Raw genomic sequence first — 12,758 nt, 5'->3', positions numbered from 1 at the left:
TAGACTGGAATGGAACCCAGGTGAGTTTCCTTGTGGCCTGGCCTCAGATCCCAGAGCATCTCCTGGCTCCGGAAAGATGAGAGGTGGAACAGAGGCTGTAGGGTGCTGGGGGACGGATGCGGCCACACTTGATACCTGCTAGTCTTCAATTTCTAATCCTGTCGGCATTCATTTGTAGATACTAAACTACATGCCACCGTCACATAATTGCCATTGTTCCCTGGTGGTCTAGTGGCTAGGATTCGGTGCTTTCACCGCCGCGGCCCGGGTTCAATTCCCGGTCAGGGAAGTCCTTTTAACCACGAGGAATACGAGAATCCCCTTCAAGGTTCATGAGCTAGCTAAGAGGAATACGAGAATCCCCTTCAAGGTTCATGAGCTAGCTATCCAGGAAAAGTCACCAGAGAACACTCTCTAGAGTTTTCATTCCAAATAAATAGCAATTCCCAGGAGACAAACATGCACATCCACATCAGTGATGCACATATGGCCGGCTTATGCATAATTAAAAAAAAAAAAGTCTTCTCTTCATTTGAGGACAATTCAGCAAGAATTACCAAACATAAAAATAAGCAAGTACTTTGATCTAGAATTTTTTTTTTAGAATTAATTCTTATTATATGTGGAATATATTCTTGTTATGATTATGATTGAATATGATATAAATATTCAATAGAAATGTTATTGATAAAAATATAAAATTGATAAAAATATATTGATAAAAATGTTATGATTGAATATGATATAAATATTCTACATAGACAGCCTAGTTCATATGCATGAATTAGGAATTTTTTTAATTATATACTACTCCTCCGTAGTACAAAGAACATGCAATTTTTGAAGGGCTCTTACTGGTGATGGAACCAGTGTTTCAGACAAGTTTTTTTTTTTTTAATTTTTTAAAAGAAACTATGTGTAAAGGTGTCTCAATGGCATGTATGTCTGTGCACTATGAGTGTGTGGCTGGTACCCTGGATGGCCAGAAAAAGAGTACTGGATCTTCTGGAACTGGAGTTATGGAGTTATGGAGTTAGAACTGCTATGTAGGTGTGGTCTTCTCAAATACCAGCCAGTGCTCTTCACTCCCAAGCCATCTCTACAGTTCCCTAAGGCCAAGTTCTTACAGTATTTGCTCTATGTAAGAAACCCTGTGACAGCTGGGTGTCGGGTAGTGGTACAGAACTTTAGTCCCAATACTCAAGAGGCAAAGACAGGTGGATCTCTGTGAAGTGAAGGCTGGCCTGGTCTACAGAGAGCATTCCAGAATAGCTAGGGCTACTCAGAGAAACCCTGTCTCAAAATAAATAAATAAATAAATAAATAAATAAATAACCTGTTCCAAGTATGGCCCAATATTTAGGTGTTGATTAACCTTCACTTTCCAGCTTGACTGGATTTAAAAATCACCATGGACACAACCTTTATGTATGCCTATGAATGTATTTGCAGAAAGGTTTAACTGAAGAGAGAAGACCCATCCTGGATGTCGGCAGACCCAGCTATCAGCATGAGTCCCGAATTGAATACAGAGGAGAAAATTGCTACTCGTCTCTTCATGGTTGTAATGGCTTCACTGGCTGCCATATGGTTCTGCTAATATGCGTTTTCCACAATAATGACAAACATTATTCTCAAATTATAAGCCCCAAAAGCCCTATCTTCCTTAAGTTGCTGTTCTCAGATATTTTATCACAGAAAAGTAAATACAAGGTGCCATTTAATTTGGGGGCAACCCATGAAGAAAGCACTCCTGTCTAGCCTGCTTCAAAATGTAGAAATTTAGGTACAGAAAACCTCAATGACTTATTTAACACACACACACACACACACACACAGCCTCTGAGGTTCCCCTCAAGTCTGAAGCTTCTCTGTAAAATGCTGCAAGCTTCCCTTTCTCCTCAGTTATTGGCAACTTCCCAGAGACCAGCAGCTTTGAAAACCAGGTCGGTAGACTCAGCAGGAGTGGGTGGAGTTTATGTGTCTAGAGAGTGAGATTCTGGAGCTCTGGAACTAGTAATTGTGGGGAGGAATTTTTTTCCATAATTTTAATGTTCTGAATACGATTTTAAGCCTTTAGCTGGGGTTGGGACTTTCTCAATGTACTTACAGAAAAGTGCGATATGAACATGGATGAGGCAGAAAAATAATAGTTATGGGATCACCATGTGTCTTAGAGATGCCTGAACCAATCACACCTCGAAGTAGATTTGTGGAGTAGGATTTACAGATGGTTGTGAGCCACTTTGGGGACTAGGAACCGAACGCAGGTTTTCTTCAACTTTTTAAAAAATATTTTTATTCACTTTACATACCAATCTCTGCCCAATATAGTTTTGCCCCTCCCCTTTTCCTCTGAGAGGGCAGACCTCCCTTCTATGCCCCCACCCTGGGACGTCAAGTCTCTTGAGGGCTAGGCCCATACTCTGCTGAGACTAGACAAAGCAACCCAAGTAGGAGAACCACTGACAGGCAACAGCTTTAGGGAGAGCCCCCACTCCAGTTGTTGGGAGACCCACATGGAGACTGAGCTGCATATTTGCTACATATGTTGGGGGCGGGGCTCAGTCCAGCCCTCGTACATACACTCCTTGGTTAGTGGTTCAGTCTCAGAGAGCCAAAAGTTCAGGTTAGTTGACTCTGTTGGTCTTCATGTGGAGTTTCTACCCTCTTTGGGTGCCTCAATCCTTTCTCCAACGCTTCCATAAGGCTCCCCAAGCTCCATCCAACAGTTGCAGTGGGTCTCTGAATCTCTTTCACTCAGCTGTTGGGTGGAACCTCTCAGAGGACACTTATGCTGGGCTGCTGTCTGCAAGCACAACAGAGTATCTTTAATAGTGTCAGGAATTGGTCCTTGCCCATGGGATGTGTCTCAAGTTGGGCAGGTTATCACTTAGTCATTTCCTCCATCTCTGGCAACATCATTCTTAACAGCCAAACCATATGTCTCTCCAGTTTCCTGCTGTCTCTTTTCTAGGTGAATTTTGCTGCCCTTCTGGGTCCCTTGAGACTTGAAAGAAACAAGATACAATGAGAGATTCTCCTAAAGGAGAATATCATTTGAACACAGCTGTGGGGAATTACACGTAGGTACAGCAAACCTTGAAGCAATTTTGAAAATTGTTAATGTCAGTATGCCCACAGAGGGAAAATGGGATGCTAGTTGACAGCAGGAGGGCAGATCCAGGAGAGGGGCGTTTTCTTGAGAATCGGAGCTATCTGTGGCTATAGAGTGAGGAGTGAGCTATGAAAACGAAGGATGCTTGGGGCTGCGGTGTCCGCGCCCGCTTTAGAAACGCAGGGAATTTCACTGCTGTGGCTCGAGAGGGCGCGGTCCCGGTGCACAGAGGAACGACGGAGAAGCGTGTGTTCCGGTAAGGCTCAGCATGCATTTCAAAGTGGCCGTGCATTCACAGCGGAGGTGGAGGGTGGGGGTGGGGCGCTAAGGAAGCTGAGTAGGGGCTGGAAGTGGAAAAAGCATACTTACCCGGCGGGAAAACACTGTTATCCGGTGTGTGTGGAGGTGGGCGGGGAGGAGGGGGTCTCCTAGGAAAAGACTCATTTATTGCATCTGGGATGTGCTGATTCCTGCAACTTCCACAACCGCGAGGAAATCGGCTTGTATTATTTAGAGCTGCGTCCCCGCTTTCTCCTTATAATTTGTTACAAAAAATAACCGAGAGAGAAATCATGGGTAAGAGTTTGTTAGAGTTTTGTTTATCTCGCCTGCCTCTGTGCTTAGGACGCTGCGCGGATCCACGGGGAACAAAGATCGGAAGACAATTCCTGTGTGGCTGCTGGAAGTCCAACCTGGATTCTTCGAAAAGCTCTCATTCTGAGCGTTTCTTTAGCTCCTTATTAGAAAATTTCTTGATGAAACTTAATCTTGGCGAAACCCTTAAATTAAGTAAACAATGGTCTTCTCACAAAAGAATTTTATGCTGGCGAGTTGTTGGAAACCTGACTTCTATCTTGCTTCTTACTCAAAAGCTTCAGTGCAGTGATACTGAGAAATCTCAGACAGGATCCTTAGGGATCAAAATCTTTTTGATTGTTTTGTTTTTGGAGACATGGTCTCACTATTTAGCTCTGGCTGGGCTTGAGCTCGCTATATAAATTAGGCTAACCTCCTCCTTATGTAAGTTAGGCTGACCTGGAATTCACGGAGATCCTCCTGCCTTACTGTGGAATGGCCCAACAAACCCAACAGTCACTCCTTGTATCTTCCAGCCAGAAGTTACCACATAACTCAGTTACAGTCTAAAGCAGACAGGCAGAAGCTTCCGAATGTCAGTCTTCCGTGAACACCTTCTGCCTGCCCATCATATCTTTTTCTGACCTATAATATTAGTGTGAAGCAATCTCTTGCCAAGAAAATAAAATCCTCAAGTTAAGGTGTCTGAATGAAAACAAGGAGACCTTGAAAATAACTGAACAGCGATAGTGGTGATATTCGATATGCCTAAGTTTGTGCCTGGATTCCTTGATACATAAGACAGTACTTATCTGCTTGTACAACTGCAAGTCAAATAGAAGTTACCATTCCCAGCCAAAAAGAGCCCGAAAAGATGGACTTGGGTCTTGGTCTTTGCACCAAAAAAAATACGCTGGAGGCAGAGAAGGTGGCCAAAATAAAAAGTGCTGCATTGGCCGGGAATCGAACCCGGGTCACCCGCGTGGGAGGCGAGAATTCTACCATTGAACCACCAATGCACTTGTAAATGTAGATTGTGACAATACTTTGGGAAGAGGTAACAGAGCCATGCGTCTACTGAAAAGTAACAATGTAAAACAATGTATCCTAACGGTGTTTAGTATTGAGAAGGAAATGCCCTCCTACGCTAAGCTGTGAAAAGTCCAAGTCCTCTCGCCTGCCTCAATCTGAACCAGATTTGTCGCTCAAGAAGCATGGCCTACAGAATTCCTTCTATGCCTCCTTGCCACGATCTGGGCGTTTCAGCTTATTAGAAGGGAAATTCCAGTTTCAGTTCAAACTCGTGGTTCTGAAGAGCCTTCCTTGTGGTTTACCAGTGCCCAAAGCACACTAAATTCAGAAGTAGTCAAAAACACACGTGGTGTAGGTCCTATGGACAAGTGCACACCACCACCCCCATCTGTGTGACACAGATGGGCACAACCCTTCTCTGAGGGGTTGCAGATCCCATTTCCCCTGGTTTAGACAGAAAGAAGGGAGAGGTGGGAAGGAAAGCGGGCCACTGTACCCCAGGGTTGTGAGTTGTTTACTTTGCAGGGCGGGTGGTCTCCTAACGGGCAACAGCTGCTCTTCTGGGTCGTTACATAAACAACCGCTGGAAAAAGTAGTCAGTAAACTAATTAAGCACCATCTGTGTGAAAAGTCATGCCATCCTTAAAACCACCCAGGAGATGCTGGACTAGAGCAAAAAGGAAGAAGCCTAGATCCGCCCACACGCTCACTCTCCTCCCCATCCCCCCTCCAGAAACCTTACTGATGCTTAAACCTGACCACTGGATGGACAGAGATGGAAAGAGAAATCAGAACGGTGGCTGTGTATGTGGAGTGGGTGATGACTAACCCAGGCCGATGGAGATCAAATGCTCTCTCTATCCCTTAACCTAGGTGATGGCTCACTAGTCAGCCACACACAGTCATAAAAATAATTGAAGAAAGTCATCGTGTTTAATTTTATTCTATCAACTAGAATTTACTTAAAATACTGGAACCGTGGAATGAGAACTGTGATGTCACATCACTTTTGGCTGGCAATGCTCAGGCAAATAGGAAAAGGAGAAGGAGGATGGGGAAGGGGAGGGGGAGGAGGGGGAGGAGGAGGAGGAGGAGGAAGAGAGGAGGAGAACGGAGAGAAGAAGGAGGAACAAGAGGAAGAAGAAATTGTGTCACAAAAAGAACAGATCTGGTCACACGACTCCATTAACCTAAGCTCCACAGAAGACAGACTGATACAGTTCCTGGGTTTTTGGTTTTGGGTTTTGTTTTGTTGTTTTGTGTACTTGACTCAGACAGGAAGGCCAATCGCAGTTCCTGTGTTTGCCAGGCCTGTGCCAACTGGTTTCCTTTTTCACTCTGTCCCGCCCCAATGATGCAGTGATGGGAAGATGGTTTTTGTACCAAAAGCAAAGAGATCAGGGGACGAGGCCAGAACCTGAACGGAGACTGCTGTGTCTCCACACAGGTGGGAGACTGCTGAGCATCACAGGCCACAGTGAGGGCAATGTCCAGAAAAAAATTAGCTTGTTTGTTTTCCTTCCTTCCTCCCTTCCTTCCTCCCTTCCTTCCTTCCTTCCTCCCTCCCTCCCTCCCTCCCTCCCTCCCTCCCTCCCTTCCTTCCTTCCTCCCTCCCTTCCTTCCCCTCCTCCCTCCCCCTAGACACAGTGTCACAATGTAGCTCAGGCTATGTGTGAACTCATTATGTAGACTAGGCTAGTCTTAGATTCAGAGATCTACCTGCCTCTGGCTCCCAAGTGCTGGGATTAAAGGCGTGCACCACCACACATGGCAAAGAGAAGTTTCTTTACTTCTCTTTGAATAACAATACATGAATAGCAAATACTTGAATAACAATTCACATCCACACATTTGGTCCTAGATACTTTGCTAGCACTACAAACAAACAATCAAAACATCACACCCCTCTGCACTGGCCAGGAATGGAACCCCGGCCTCCTGCATGGGAGGTGAGACTTCTACCACCGAGCCATCAATACAGTTAACGATAGTTATGACACACATTGAGAATACATAAAAGTCCATCTACCTTACTTTACTCAGCGACTCACAGCAATGTACCTCAGTATCTCCACAGGACTTCTTTGTATTTCCCAGTGTTAAGGGGAAATGCTCTCCTGCCTGCTAGTCTGTGAAAAGGCCCAAGTCCTCTTATCCTTCAATTTAGGCCAGGTTTACCCCTCAAGAAGTTTCAGGACATGGCCTGCAGAATTCCTTCTTCTGCCTGCCAAGACCTTGAAGTTTCAGCCCATTCGGAGGGAAATGCCAATGCCAATTCAAACTCCTGGTTCTGAGAAGCCTCCCTTAAAATTCACCAGACCAAAGTAAGAATATCACCAAAGTCTAACTTGGAGAACCAATGAGTCTGTTTATGTTACAGGAATGTGAGTGAGGGGTGACAGCTCTTGAAAGCTAGAACCCTAGAGTCCACTCTCTTTAGAACTTTCTGTGTCCAGTGGAGTCCCCACCCCACCACAGAATGTTTCCACCAGAAGGAAATTGCTTCATCAGTCAAAGTGCAGTTGGGGCACAGTGTACGGGCTCACAGATACTAATGCTGCATTTTTAAAAACAGAAACTTACAGACACTTCAAAGCCTTCCAATAACTGTGATTGTTTCCTGTGCATCCTATTCACACAGTTCCAAGGAAGACTTGCCAGAGAGACCTCTTAGGTTTCTGCTATGCTGTTTATTCAAGGGGAAGGAAGTCTCAATAGTCCCAGTGATTTTCCCCTCTCCTCTCCTCTCCTCTCCTCCCCTCCCCTCCCTTCCCCTCTCCTCCCCTCGCCTCCCCTCTCCTTGCCTCTCCTTGCGTCTTTACAAAGCCTGCTCTCCTTTTAGCAGTTGATTGAAATAATCTAAGACTGGAGTTTGCTTCTCAGCCGTGAGAGGGACAGTGTTATGGTTTGTATATGGTCGGCCCAGGGAGTGGCACTATTAGAAGGTGTGGCCCTGTTGAGGTAGGTGTGGCTTTGTTGAAATAGGTGTGTCACTGTGGGTGTGGGCTTAAGACCCTCACCCTAACTGCCTAGAAGTCAGTATTCTGTTAGTAGCCTGTAGATGAAGATGTAGAACTCCCAGCTCCTCCTGCACCATGTCTGCCTGGATGCTGCCATGTTCCCCCCTTGATGATAGTGGACTGAACCTCTAAACCTGTAAGCCAGTCCCAATTAAATGTTGTCTTTAAAAAGTTGCCTTGGTCATGGTGTCTGTTCACAGCAGTATACCCTAAGAAAACCGGAAATTGTGATGTAGCAGTGGGAGAGCCTTCAGTTAGAGCTACATCCAGTGCTCCTCTAGAAACACCCAGCAGGCCCCTTCCGTGGGTTGACAGGTGTCCAGGGCCTCAGAACCAAAAAGTTCATCCTGATGCCCACATTTAACTTGGTCTCACTCAGAGTTCTGCTGCAGAGCAGGGTGACCAGACCTGCAGAGAAACCGAACACAAACCACCAAGCAAAGGGAAGGGGCCCTAATTCTACACCTGGACACAAGGAAGACTGGGGAGTCCTTGTGTTGTGGAGGACCATGTTTGCTCTCTCCCCTGTTTTTCTGATTTACCAAAAGCAAAATAAGGATGGTGGAGGAGAATCGTGGGCTACTACTTTCCCATATTATTAAATGTTTTAATTATACATTGTCCTGTATTACATAGAAACAAAATGATTGTAAGAGCAAGTTGTCAGTGTGCAGTACCTCTTTCACCCACAGATACAGGTAATCGCTGGGAAGCTCTAAGTCAAAAGACTGTACAAGAGTCTCAGGTCTCTGCCCCCCAGGGAATATAGCAATTACAACGCATGCCCTATGAAAAAGTTTTAAAGGCCTGTACTTGAGTTCCAAACATTCTCTCTTCGGTTGTAACTAAACAAAAGCATGCTGCTGCTGGGTGTAGAGCCAGTTCCCCATTTGATACGTTTTTAGGCAAAACGGGACACTTTTAGGAATAAACGGTGTCTCGTGTGCTGTTCAGGGAATGACGATGCTGTCCTGTTAGTATGACAGACTTTTGGATAGCTCTGCCAGTCGGCTACTCCCTAGATAGGTCAAGCTGGCCCCATGTCATCTGAGGCTCTGCCTGTCTCCAGGTGCTGAGAGTAAAGGTGTATACCACCCACCCTTCCCCAGTCATACCTTAGCATGTGGGATATAGATCAAAGTGGCTTCATTTAAACTTTTGTGGGTTTTGCCAACACCTGTTAAGACCTTAATAGACCTCTACAGCGGAAATTCTCAGCCTACTGGATGTTGCCACCCTTTAATACAGTTCACACTGTGATGAAAAATTATCTTCGTTGTTACTTCATAACTGTAATCTTGCTATTGTCATGAATCATAACGTAAATCTCTGTGTTTTCCAATGATCTTAGGCGACCACTCTGAAAATCTTTCGACCACCATCCTAAAGGATTCGTGACTAATTTGAGAAACGGCTAAGATGGTGTGTTACAGATTCTTTACCATCTGCCTGATATAGGTGGATATTTAGGTGTTTTGGATAATTCAATATTTGTCTCTGGGCCTTCAACATTCCCACTGTTCCCAAGCAAAAAAAGTTCAACAAGCCAACCGGTCTAAAGAGAGGGACGTGGCGTCTCCCCTGGATCAGAGCCGATTTTCTATGCAGATGAGGTACAGGGAAAGGCGAGAAAGGGTGACATCTCCTCCCAGGTAGCAGATGGTAGGTGCGCTGGTTAGCTGGGGACCAGTAGAAGGGTAGATAACGGCGACATCATCCTTGGTATCACGGACATTGGCAGGATATATGCAGATGAGGGGAGTGCAAGGGTTGCTACGTCCGCAGTTGATGGGAAAACGCAAGGCATTTCGCACGTGACGTGGGGGGGAGCGTGAGTCTGGGGGTGTTTTCGTTTTTGTGACCTACCCAATTCCCAGCATTCCAGAAGCTGACTCCTGACACTGAGGACATTAGTTGTCTTTAGCAGCTAATAATAATAATTTAGTAACTAATAATTGGCATATTAACCCGGTGTAACTCAGCTCTGTGCCTCAGACCTCCTCCCAACACCGGGTGCCAGTTTCTCAGTCTCAAGAGTCGCCTGCCCTCTACTGGTCACCACCGCCGCTCACTCATCCACTCAGGTAGCGTCCTCAGCTTCCACCCGGGGCCCCCGCGGGCCCGCGTGAAGGTGCGTCGAGCCGCTGCACCCGCCGCGTGCCCTGCGGCTTCACTTTTCCAGAGCACGCCGAGCACCCACGGACACGCGCGCGTGCGCTCGGAGAGAAAGACATTCCAGCACAGGACTTCAAAAGAAAAAATGTCCCGGAGGGCTTTTAGTCCTCCGAGGACTCCAGAATGAGAAAAGCAGACCTGCTTTTTGGAGGAATGTTTCCTCCATTGTCTGAGCTGTTCGAATCTGGCAAAGGTCCTCACTTGGGAACTCCACGGGCACTAAAAACAAACCCATTTCCCCGCCTCTCAGGGGAAAGTGGCCTAGTCATTGGGTCTCCTTCAGTGGCTGTGTGAACTGTTGAAAACAAAAGCCGAGCCTACTTACCAGGCTAGTAATCCACAGAGTGTGCCAGGCTGAGGCAAGAGGATCACAAACGCAAGTCCAGCCTGGACTATAGTCATCCTGTACAATTTAGTAACACCTCACCACAAATCAAAGGTGAAAAAGAGGATTGCAGACAGCGCAGTGGAAGAGTGTCCACAGCCTAATCGACAACACAGTGAAACATCGGATGTGGACCACTCCATGGGGAGAAAGCACGGTTTATTGGTCAGTTTTAAAGTTCCATGGCAATCTCTCGGGGACAGAGAGAACAGGAAAGGTAGGAAAAGCCTTGCCAGTTTTAAGGGGGGCAGATAGCTGCAGGGGAGAGAAGCGTGCAAGCCAAAACAGCCTGGGGACTAGTGCAGAACTTGGGTGTTACAGGTGTGTTAATGGGAACACAAGAGCCTGGGAAGTAGTGCGGGTGGGGGTGGGGTGGGGCTTTGGTGAGAGCTGTGGGTATATAATGCAGAACTAAATGCCTGGTTGTTGGAGGTAGTCGGCTGTAAATACAGATTATGGGTTTACTGGCTTTCTGACAGACACCAATAACAGATTCTATCCCAAGTACTGAGAGAAGCAGTAGCAGAAAGATGGCAGAATTTGGCTAGCTTAGGGTAATACATGCTTAGAGAACCTTGGTGGACAATGATGCCAGGAAGATGTGAGAACACTGGGGACAGAGACAGCCACATCTACTGACATGAAATTTCAACCTCGGGATTTGAAAGCAGGGTAGCATGGCTCCTGAAAACATGCTCGAAATCGCTTTGCTGATAGACCACTACGAAGAAAGTCAAGTGTGTATTTGTTCAAAACCAGAAGAGAGATCTCATGACAGGCATGAGACTAACATAATGTCCTTATGATCTGTTGTCCGCTGCAGGCGTTTAACGTCCGCCTCCAAACAGTCATCTTAAAACAGAACAAAACCCTTCTTGTGCTCTTTGTGGTGCTGTATGCCTTCAAGGCAGTCTCGGGGGAGGAAGAGGCGGGTCTATGGACCACCTTGAGTTCTAGGACAGATTGATTTACCTAGAGTTGCAGCCAGGTCCACCTACTTACTGAGATCCCGTCTCAAAAACAACTACAAAAATAAACATAAACATTTTATTACATATTTATTTATTTATTTATTTATTTATCTTCAGTGTGTGTGTCTGCAAGTATCCCAAATATCCACCTGCACCATCATTGCTTATTACTCTGGGCTGTTTTGTTTTTTACCCTCTCACTTGGGCCACATCTCTTCCACAACCTGTTCTTACATAGCAAAGTCGTCAACGTTTACAAAATTGGAAAACAGAAAGAGATGGTTCAGTGGCTAAGAGGAAAATAGAACAGCTCACAAGTGCCTGTAACACCAGCGCTGGAAGAACCTGATCTCCTACCTCTGAGAATATCCCCACTTCCTACACACAGACAAAACAGAATTAAAATAAATCTGAGAAAAATTTAGAAACATACACCAAATATAAGAGAGCATAACGAACACCTTATACCACTTGAAAGTACCATTACAGGTTATAATGTGTGTTAAAGTAATCGTCTTTTCACAAAAGTACACGAATTTATCGAATGCAGTTGAAACCGATCAGGAAAGAGATACACGTGGCAAAGTTTTTCTCGGTAGCAACTCACGTTAACGGAAAAAATGGCCTTTATTATTAACAGCCGGAGGAAAGTAGTTTTCCAAAGAACGCCCAAGGCGGGTTCGGTTGGTTCGTAGGGAAGGAAGCTGAGGCCTGTTACCTCTAGACTGAGCCTTATTTGGAGGGAGAATCTGGAGCCTGGGGGGGGGGGGGGGGGGGCTTGAGCCTTGAGCCAGGAGAGCAATTCGGGGCTGCGGGGGAGAGCTAGCCTCAAGCGAAGGAGCTGGAGAGGTAGCTGTCACGGACTGGACAGGACGGCTCTGGAACACGCCCGCCACCAAAGAAACCCCCGGGCCAAAGGGAAGGCGTTTCCTTTGATCGTTCTGTGGGAACGGGATTTTCTGCCGCAGCCCCCAAGATCTGTGTGTGCTCTGAGTTGGGGGTGGGGGGACCTGTCAGTTCTTTTGTCGCAGGGGACAAACACACTGCAGGTGCCGGCTGGGGGCCCTAGCCCGGTTTCTGAGAGGGAGCAGGAGACATAGGGAGTGCGTCTGTGTAGTCTAGGAACCAACTGCGATAATGGGCAATCCAAGAAAGGGCCTGTGACACGTGGAGGAGCATGGTTAGATGAGAAGAGTATTTCCTCTTTCTGTCACCCCGAGACACCCCCTCACCAACCCTAAACCCGCTTCTATATCCTGGCCCAGAACCCTCCAGTAGGGAGGCAGAGGCAGGAGGATCGTAAAGAACCCGCTCTAAACCTTCTTCCTCTCACCTTCTAAAGCACAGCAAAGGTAATTACTTAAGAAAAAAGGAAACCAGTCCTGAGTCAACCAGCAGAAGCTGGCCTCAACCTCACTAGCAAACGGAGAACTCTTCTGTGCAACAACTCATTACTACTCTAATCTAACACCAAAAATAGC

At 46.2% G+C, this 12,758-nt stretch overlaps 2 non-coding genes across 2 annotated transcripts; one reads left to right on the top strand and one right to left on the bottom strand.

Annotated features, from left to right (window-relative positions):
- The first annotated feature begins 217 nt into the window (after nucleotides 1-217).
- Nucleotides 218-289, top strand: Trnae-uuc. The gene has a single exon. It is a non-coding gene; the product is annotated as a tRNA-Glu (tRNA).
- A 4,353-nt stretch (nucleotides 290-4,642) lies between these two features.
- Trnag-ccc lies at nucleotides 4,643-4,713 on the bottom strand. Its single transcript has one exon. It is a non-coding gene; the product is annotated as a tRNA-Gly (tRNA).
- Between the last annotated feature and the right edge of the window lie 8,045 nt (nucleotides 4,714-12,758).

Source organism: Grammomys surdaster, unplaced genomic scaffold (assembly GCF_004785775.1).
Source record: "Grammomys surdaster isolate TR1022 unplaced genomic scaffold, NIH_TR_1.0 125849, whole genome shotgun sequence".
NCBI lineage: Eukaryota > Metazoa > Chordata > Mammalia > Rodentia > Muridae > Grammomys > Grammomys surdaster.
This window is presented reverse-complemented; position numbering and strand designations above follow the sequence as displayed.